Here is a 10400-nt window from a genome sequence, read left to right as displayed (position 1 = left end):
AACAACAGCAACAGCAGCAACAACAACCATAATAATAACAATAATAATAATAAGAAGAAACAACAACAACAATAACATCACTACCACCACCATCACCACCACCACCACCACCACGACCAACAACAACAACAACAGAAACAACAACAACAACAGCTACTACATCAACAACAACAAAAACAACACAGACGACGACAATGCAAAAAAGTGAAAGGAAAACTAAAATATGCGAAGTTGTAAAAACTAGTCGAGAACATCACAGGATCAAGTTTTTAAGAAGAATGTGAAAGAAATAGAGGCAAAAAACATAGAAAGGAGTGTTCGCTAAAGAGCGAATGGATTCTATTGGAGTTCTTGCCTCTCTTTCTCTCCCTGCTTCGTTGCCTTTGCATTTGGCCGACCATCATTTTTCTGTTCTCATCTAAAAGACTTTTTCAAACTTAACTCGTTGAGACTCCCCGAGTCTCTGAATTTCTCGGGCGAGCCATGTCTAAATTAGACGCGGTGGAATCATGCGCTTGTCAATTTTGGGGCATATTATGGAGTTATTGGTATCACCTTAAAGCCTGTCCATTTGTCCTGTTTTTAAAGGAAAAAAATATCCATTTATCCTGGACACTGGTCAAGATATTGGCAAATGAAGGAGATGGGGGTCGCCTGGTTTCAGAGGTAAATTAACGAGAAAATGGTAACCAAAGTTACCTTATTTCTTTAGCTTGAGAGTCTCTGTCAACTGACAATTTACATCTGTTATGCCTTTAATCAACGTTTTCCAGTAAAATCCACACACAATGTGTTTTTGTTAATAGGCATGAACGGCGCTGGGTCAAAAAAAAAAATTCGAAAAAAATTATCAAACCTCCGGGAAAAAGCCAGTTTCTTCTCTTTCATTAATTTGACCAGCGCCTGATTTCACCACGCTGCCTCACTAAGGGAAGTTTTTAATGCCACATGTTCTCCAAGTTCCCTCCCATGATAGAAGGTCCTCAGCGGAACGTGTCATGACGTCATGCATGCGCTGGGATGTAGTGCAACGAATAATTGCAAAGCCCCATTCTTTATAATGTTATGCAGTGCGCACTTTTAAACGTATGTCATTAATAATCGGGTAAGCTTTAGGATGGGAACACGCCGGGAAAGGCCAATACACGCTTAACAAACGTTAATTAGCCGGCTTTAATAGACTTTTACCTTTGCCAAGGCGAGTAAGATCTAGGCTTCCCTCCTATCGAAATTGCCTGTCGCGTCTTCTGTTATTTTACGCATCTTTTCTTTCTTTTCGTCGAGGTGGGATGCAATTTTCTATGACACGCCAACTGTGCAGCTTTTCCAATTGCGATAACAGGACTCCATGGCTCTATGTCACAGAAGCGTGGCGCTAGGCGTGAAGGTCGAGCCGGGTCACCCCAAACCGTCGCTGGCTACAGGGGCTCTGGTGATACCGTGAATGGACTAACAAGCCGACGGCGGGTACATGATGATCTTACTACGAAAGAAACGAAACAGTTAAAAGGGGTCTTCTATTTAAAAATAATTAATGTAGATAAACAGCTGACCCTGCAAGCACGTGTCTTTGTTATGAATAAGTACACAATCGTAGGTTCTATTACTACTTCTAATCTCCCGGTCATTATTATAGTACGGAGGAGTGACAGACTATTAAATCCGTCTCAGGCGATATGGTAACCACCAAAATCTATAATGTCAATGGCGTGGAAGGATTATGTCAATGACAAGGGACATAATCACTATTTACCTTAGCATACTAGGCCAGTCATGGTTTTTATTTCGGTAAGAGTTTTGAGGCACTTGTAACACAATTAGGTCATATGAGAGGCGCAGGTTGGGAATGTTACAAGAATGTAACAAACACGATGAAGAAGGACGAAAGATACGGACGATAAATGTTCGATAGGACAGAAGGAGCAAACCACACCACAGCATTTGCGAAACACTCAATTAGCCATGGGAAATGGTCATGGTGTGTGTGTGTGTGTGTGTGTGTGTGTGTGTGTGTGTGTGTGTGTGTGTGTGCGCGCGCGCGCGAAAGAGAGAGAGAGAGAGAGAGAGAGAGAGAGAGAGAGAGAGAGAGAGAGAGAGAGAGGGGGGGGGGGGAGAGAGTCTGCGTTTGTGGGTTAAAAAAAAATAGATTTCACTGGCCTACAAGGTATTTTCTCTGAGCTTATTTAATGTTTAGGTCCTTAGAACGTGCCCTGGAAGTTGAGAAAGATCTTCATTTATGCTTTAGAGACTAATAATAATAATAGATAACATTTGTATAGCGCATAACCCCGCTCGAAAGCATGCTCTACGCGCTTTACACTATATTATTACCCCAGCAGACCATAGAACACTCAGAAACATTCTCAGCTTCCTGGGAAGCATACAGTGCAAGCAGCTGATTAAGCGCCCAAACACTAACAAACTGACAAAATCTTTCAAGGCATCGACAAAGTTAGGCACGACAAGATCATCAACACGCTAGAAGTCCTCAATATTGAAGGGTAGGACTTATGAATTACCAAGAACATGTACTGGGATCAAACCGCTGTAATAAGAATAGAAAACGACATCCACGAATACATACAGACTAAAAGAGGAGTCAGACAGGGATGTGTACTTTCACCAGACGTTTCTCCCTGTATAGTGAAAACACCATGAGAAGAAATACCAGGTATCTCGATTGGGGGACATAACGTAAACAATCTGAGATATGCGGACGACATAGTTCTAATAGCAGAAGATGAAGAACACCTACAGGATCGTACAAGAGAGTGACAACATGGGCCTAAGTCTAAACATCAAGAAAACTGAAACAATGGTGATAAGCAGAAAAACTCCTACCCCAACCTGCTATATCAAAATCAATGGTACCCTCCTCAAGCAAGCACAACATTTTAAATTTTTGGGGACCATTATATCATCAGATGGGAGATATCACACCGAAATTTAAAGCCGCCTTTGCTGAGCAAAAACAATCTTGCACAAAATGAAACGGATACTTACAAACATCAATCTGTCACTGGAAACAATTAAAAGAGTATTGGAAAGTTACACCGAGCCAATCCTATTATACGGGTGCGAAGCATGGGCAATCAAAAGACAGCTTGAAAGAACAATAGACGCATGCTGCGTATCCCATGGACAGCTAGAAAAACAAATGAAGAAATCTTAGTTGAAGCAAATTGCAAGACGAATATACGAAAACGACAGACAAATTTCATTGGACACACAATGAGGAAAGAAGCATTGGAGAATATTGTAACAACAGGCAAGTTTGACGGAAAGAGAGGCAGAGACAGACTGAGGGAGAAGATACTGGACAAGTTAACAACATGGCTGGGAACAGAAAAAACAACAGACACCATCGCTGCAATCAGGACAGAGAGAAGTGGAGGTCCATGATCGCCCACACCAGTTGATGATGATAGTTTAAAAATAAAAATAACTTGAGGTCCATTTCCTTTATATCATTTTTTTTTAAGAGAAAGGGCGGGCGAAATAAAACAAACTTTATGTTGCAAATAGATTTCAGTGATGTGGTGCAATCATTATGAAAGTGGCATCTTTTCTAAAAAAAACGTATAGTGTGATGTAATGTTTTCCTCTGTTGTATTGCTGTGACCTCTTCTTAGTTTCCACTCAACAAGCTGGGAGTCTCAGATGCAGAAATAGCTCATTACATCATTGGGCCAAAAATAGATCATTGAATCATTCGTAATGCTTCGTACTTTTATACAGAATCCCGACAATTTCCGGAATAACCCAAATTGAACAAAGGAGAACGATATTAAATTTTGTGAATATGGCCTATCCCTATCACCATTTTTTAGACACGAAGTTGGTGACAAGGGGAAAAATTGGGCTCCCCGCGCATGATGTAAGGCCTGTAGATTATGCCACAAACCATCGCCAGTGGGTGAAAAGAAAGAAAAAAACCCAACGCCTTTTGCAATACAAAGGGTTAGTCTTGAACTTAGCAATCATCTATATTGTGCAACCACTTACAGAAAAGGACTTAATTATGGAAATCAGAAAAAAACTTAACAGGTTATCTTGAATTGCATCTGACCGACACCCACCACCACACACGGAAGGCTTATCAATTCCTGTAACACCAGAATTTTTTTTATTGAAATGAGGGGGGGGGGGGGTGAAGAAGATTTTCCTGAAGAACTGGCTGAAGCTTCAGGATTAAACGACCGTTTTTTCTCTCAAAGGTTCAAGAAATAAAACCACGTAATATTATTATATCTTTATACTATTTCACAAGTGAAATATTAGCTCATATCTCACGCGGGGAATATAAACTGCAATCATAATTTGCATAAACTACTTCGTGCACTATATTCGTCTTCTAACCTTCTGTAAGCAAAGTATCTAGACTTGAATCATATATCCCTAGACCGTGCAATGCTTTTACAGCATCTCTTCCCCTCTGTAAAAACTTCGCGGCATAGCGCCCTCTCCATAGCCACCAAAAGAAGTGCCAAACACCAGTCTCTCGGTGTTCCTATAAATGAGAGTACGCGCAACTTTCTACGTTGCCCTTAATTTTGTTCCAAATTGAGTCTAATGATGCGCACCAGAGTGAACTAAGATAACACCAGAGTGCAGGGATGTATTTGAGTGCAACATTCATACAAATCTAGACTCTATGCTAACAAACGAGCCTTTGGTTTGTTTTGGTTGTGAAATGTTTACAAAGTTATCTCTATTCTAACGACAACATGTTGTATTATGCAGTTTCTTACTTTTTCAACTTTTGAATCGTACGTTTTCTGCTTGCTTTGCCTATGTTTACGTTATTATTGTTTTGTTTGGGGTTTATTTCGCAGAGGGAGACATACGGATAGCACCACATGTAATTAGTGTGGCTAAAATTAAAGGGGATCATTCCAATTCTCTCTCTGACTCTGACGAGCATGAACATTTTGTTTTCATGTGAGACTCTTGAATGGATCCTCTTGCCCTCTTGACTGGTCATTTGAACTTTTTTGGTCCGGATCAGTTTCGCCAGCTGATATCAGTTTGGTAAGACACATTTATTACATTCGCGATGGTGGTAGATCATGATGTATCCTACTCATGAAATTGCTAGTTGGTTTTCACTCGTTGAAACTCTTGATTACATTTTGGCAATTTTACTAGTAGGATAGATCGTGATCTTCCACGATAACTCACGTAATAAATTATTTTAAGCACTAAGAACGAAGAAAAGCAAGAACAAAACAAACAAAAACGAAGCCAGCAAGAAAGTTGAAATTTGACACTCAAAATTCCTCTTTTCTACAGAGACACCCTGTTAATTGACACACTTTCGCCATCTTCGTTTGGCCTTCAAAAATGTTTTCAGCATAACATCATAATCTTGGATGCGACTCAAACCATTCCTCCACTGCGGCATATTATCTCTATGCAAACGCTGTACTTTTAGATTTTTTTTATTGCAGATGTTAGAAAAGGGAAAGCCAGATGGTGCATTAGCCAGAGTTTGTAGTGGCGGCGGGTTTGGAGAAATCGCACACCCGGTCTGAACCGCGCGAGACTGCGCAAGTAAATGTGACACACTCTTTTCTGTAAGCGTACACACATAGTCACCGCTTGTGTGTAGGCGCTGACTGCTAATTTGCTGCCTGGCGGGTAAAGTTACAAGAACCAACTTTTAGCTCTTGACGCGCATCTCGCGCGGGGGAATCTCGCGCCAGGAGGTGTCATTTTTTGGTAATCAAGAACCACGTTCGCTAAAAATTAAGCTCTCAAGTTTTCGCCGCTAATAGGATTACCCGAAAATTCCCAAATGCGCGTTCTAGAAAAATGGGAATCACCTTCTTCAAGTTTTCTTGTTGTATAATAATATAATTTAATGATAATATAATTCCTTCAAGATCTGGGTAAAGACTATTGAATGCCTCTCGCATACTTCCAAACAAGGGAACCGAGCTCACGCCTTTCATGTGCACAGACACTTGGCCAGATCAGAGGGCGCCTTTCAGCCACACCCTTGATCTTCTTGTAGGAAAGGTCTACACCTGGCCTTCTCGGACAAGGGCAAAAAAATCTCGGAGGTCCAGTGTGCAAGTTGCACACGTTAAAGATCCCTAGGTCGTTTAAAATCGATAAGAGTAGGCTTCAGCCGCCACCCAGGCAAAATTTAAAATTTCCTACCTACTGAAAAATCTTTAATGTGTCCCATGCGCTCATATGACCGTATGCAGTTGCGAGCGCCGTAAAACACTTTCCCTCCAAAAAAAGAAGAAAAAAAAAAGTTCAGAGGGCCAACCTCACGGATAACAGTACTACATGTATGGAATAATTTTGACGTTGAAAGGGGAGTTCCAACCCCAGTGACGTATCGCATAACCCAGACCAGCTGCAGCAGTGCGGCATGTCAGACAGCCTTGGTACGGATACGCGTCGACCTTTGGTGCAATTTCTTAGGTTTTTTTGTGGGTTTTTGTGTGGTTTTCTTGGGATTTCTTTATGGCAGAAGGGAAAGCAAACCGTCTCGGTGTCACTCGTGACAACTGGAAAGGGGAAAAAACCAGTGAAAAGGGAGGTGTTTTTAGGTAATGCGATACTCGCCGTAACTGATTTAATTTCTGAAGAACACACTCTCTTAATTACAGTTTAGTTTGTCTATGTATTTTGTTATGTAACACTTTCCCTTTTTTCGTTTTGGTTGGGTTTTATTTATGAGTTATATTCGTCTGAATTTTCCCCAGGCAAATAGCTGGAGAAGAAATAAGAAAAAGTTAGCCGCTTTGAATTTCTTGGAGCTAGACTGAGTTCAAATGGGAAAACAACCCCGAGATTAAACGGAGAATTGCAATCGCAACTTAAACTTGAAAAAGACTACATCTATATTGAAAGAATACTAACAAAAACCACAAAACTAAAACAAATCTATGAAGTACCACGTGAAACAAGATTCCCCACTGCAATATTTATGGATGTGAATCATATAGACCAGCAATGAACAACATAAAAAAGGATTAAAGCTTTCAAAGTGAAAGGTTATGAAAGAACTATTAGAATATCTTGCATATAGAAAATAAAAATGAAGAAGTGCTTATAGAAGAATAACATCAAAACATCAACACTTCCACGGAACGTAATGAAGCTGAAATCAAAATACTTTGGGCATGTCAAATGTCATGATTCACTCGAGAAACATAATACTATACTTTAAGCAAAAGTAAGAGAGGAAAGGGGACGGGGGCGGGATGGAGCGACATAACAGAAGATGGGAGTAGGACATAGAAACCTGGCTTGGAACAAAAACAACACAGGCAGGCAGAATGGCAAGAAACAGAGAGTTTTGTTGCAGAAAGGAGAGAGAAACAACGTCCAACTACTGGAAAAGCAAAGAACAAAAATAACAATTAAGCTGGAAATCCATAGGCACGGAAACTGAACGGTAGCGGAGCGGCACCGGAACAGTACAGATCCCTCAAACAGAAATGTCCTTGACTGAATCCATTAGTGCGGTACAGCAGCGGGACGGCACCGGCACTTCTACGGTATCGCAGCGGCATTTTTAAAAATCGGACACTGGAGCGATTCTGCCGCTTCCGCAGAGTGCCGCAGAGAAAAATGTGGGCATAGGCACGAAATATTCCTTTAAAAATGCCACTTTGCATTGTGGGCGCTCTTGTTCCACAACAATTGAGACTAGGTTAAAAAAATGTTCTTCATAAATTTATTTAGAATACTATAAATCTCCTTCACGCGAAAAATGGGATAGTTCACAGCACTTCTCGCTCCTCACACACATTTTGCATACGTATATGGCCTACGCCACAGCTCATCAATGACACTTTTTAGTGGCAAAACTTGCTACAAGAAATTGATTTTATAGTGAACACAACTTTTTTTTTTTACACGAATGGCAAAGAGGTTATGTTTGACTAAAGGTTCTTAAAACATGTGTTCAATAAAGATAGTGTCACGGTTAGAAATAAAACTTGCTACAAGAAATTGATTTTATAGTGAACACATTTTTTGCACGAATGGCAAAGAGGTTATGTTTGACTAAAGATTCTCAAAACATGTGTTCAATAAAGATAGTGTCACGGCTAGAAAAACATGAAGTACTAAATTAACGTGTTTTTAAAATCGATATTGCACCAGCTGTAAACCTTTTAAAATTATAGAAACCCCCCGCTTGGATTTTTACAAATGTATTTATGAAGGAATTTTTCTAGAATACTGTTAACAGGTGTTTTAAAAAATCTTGATCTGTTAAAACAAATTGATACAAGTCTTTGTGCGAAAACTGGAGAGTATGTTCAATAGGCCTAGTTTATTAAATACTTGACAATAAGTTGCGCCACAAATTTTTACCGCACTATAGACAATTTTGCCTGGGTAGGTGCCATGCTGTTAATGCATCTAAAGAAAACAAAAATGCGCTAACCTGCCGTGTTGTACCGTGTCTATGGACTCAAACATTGAAGCTGCGATTTGCGATACCGCACATTCCGTTCCGCTGCCGTTCACTGGCATTCAGTTTCCGTGCTTATGGAGCTCCAGTTTAAGAGTTCAGAGAAACCGACAGGTGTCTGCAGTGTAGCAGTTGGATGCGTCGCCGTTGCATATATTTTATAAGTTCGATTCCTGTGTAGGGAGGTTGAGAAAAAAACAACAACCTCCGTCTGTCTTCTAGGATATTGTATCCCTCTCAGCCCATAATGTTGGCCCTGACAAGCGTGGTCGAAGCTGCCTGGTTCCTAAATTGTCTAAATTGCATCGATGCGGGTGTAAATCACTTAAAATTACAACAGCAGTGCTTAAAAATAAGGTGGTGGACTGAATCACTTGATACTCGTAGTTTCAGAATTCATGTATCGTATTTTAATAGAAAACGCTTACTGCCTTGATTGTAGTTAAATCGAGAACTATATTATTATATTGAGTAATTTCTGTCATCTCTGCTGGGTCGCATTAATATATTATAATTTGGCCACGTTAAAAGAAAAAGAAAGAAGAACACCCTTTCAATATGGTCAAATTATGATACATTAATCAATGCGACCATCTGAAGCCCGCAGCGCTGATGAAAAATTACCCCAAAGTGCTGGATGTGGCTTCAACCAAGGCATTAAGCGTTTTCTACTAAACGCCCAATAAACGAAATCTTGTTCATCTTTAATCCAAATGGACATCCTAGTCTTTAGTGCAAAGCCTGAGGTTTGCCGCAGGTCCACCAGGCTCCCATAGAGTTCACGGGCCTCGGTTGGGGGGCGGGGGGCGGGGGCTGCCCCGTTTGTCACAGTCACAGGCCCAGTTTATCACAGGCCCAGTTTGTCACAATTTCATTTAAGTATTTGAGTATTGATTACTGTCATAATTACATCACTTTAGCACTGTATTTTTAACCTTCAAATTGGTGATGTAGAGATAGTCTTGTCCCTCCAAAATGTCAATTCAGCTTGTGTTGTTCAATATTTCTTCCTTTTTGTAAGCAAATTACTCTGTAAAATTATAAGAACAGTTGAACAATCGTATTCAATTCATACATTCAACCAATCATTCATTGACTCTTTTTGAGAGTGTCAGTAATAACTTCCATCTTGCATGGCACAGTCAAGGCCTGTGACAAACTGACATGCTTCCCCTAGGTTGGGCCAATAAAATATTTCCTTCTAAGTGCTTCATGCACTGTGGATGCTTGCAGTAAGACAAAAATGATTTCCTGTTTAACTCTTTGAGGACGTAGCGGACACATACGTCAGTCCATCTGCACATAAAAGGCAATGTCGCTGCACATTCGAAATCCTCATGCACAAATCAGACACATGACCTTTTCATTGTTTTTCATGTTTTGCCTTCCTCCTTTAAGTTTTAGACAGTTACAAAAGAATCGAAAAATTTAGATGAATAACGAGGTTAAGGCAAAAAACAACAACCCGAAAACAGCACGTCATCAATGAGTTAAAGAAAGGGTTTATAGAGCCCAATGGGATCAATATTTTGGAATCACTTGTCAGACTTGTCTCAATATCAGATTCAGAGGTTAAACTTTCGCGTTCGCACTGAAAGCATCTTAAGGGTCATCGGTTTGTTGTCCATATCCCGTGCAATATTCTCCTCTCTTCACGGATTCTCTTCCGTTTTCCGTCTCTTTTTTTTTCACAAAGGTGGTGGTGCTGATCTGTTCTTATTCGCATACTCATTCTGTTCCGCTCACCCTGACGTTCGTCGATGAAGTCAGATCATAATACATTTTGGTATGCTGTCAACATTTTATTGTGAATCACAGGCACCTGGAGTCACCAAGAAGTGAATGCAACAAAAGTGATCTATATTCTTCTTCTTCTTCTTCTTCTTCTTCTTCTTCTTCTTCTTCTTCTTCTTCTTCTTCTTCTTCTTCTTCTTCTTCTTCTTCTTCTTCTTCTTCT

Source organism: Aplysia californica, unplaced genomic scaffold (assembly GCF_000002075.1).
Source record: "Aplysia californica isolate F4 #8 unplaced genomic scaffold, AplCal3.0 scaffold00213, whole genome shotgun sequence".
Classification (NCBI taxonomy): Eukaryota; Metazoa; Mollusca; class Gastropoda; order Aplysiida; family Aplysiidae; genus Aplysia; species Aplysia californica.
The sequence above is the reverse complement of the archived record's forward strand: the minus strand, read 5'-3'. Positions refer to the sequence as shown.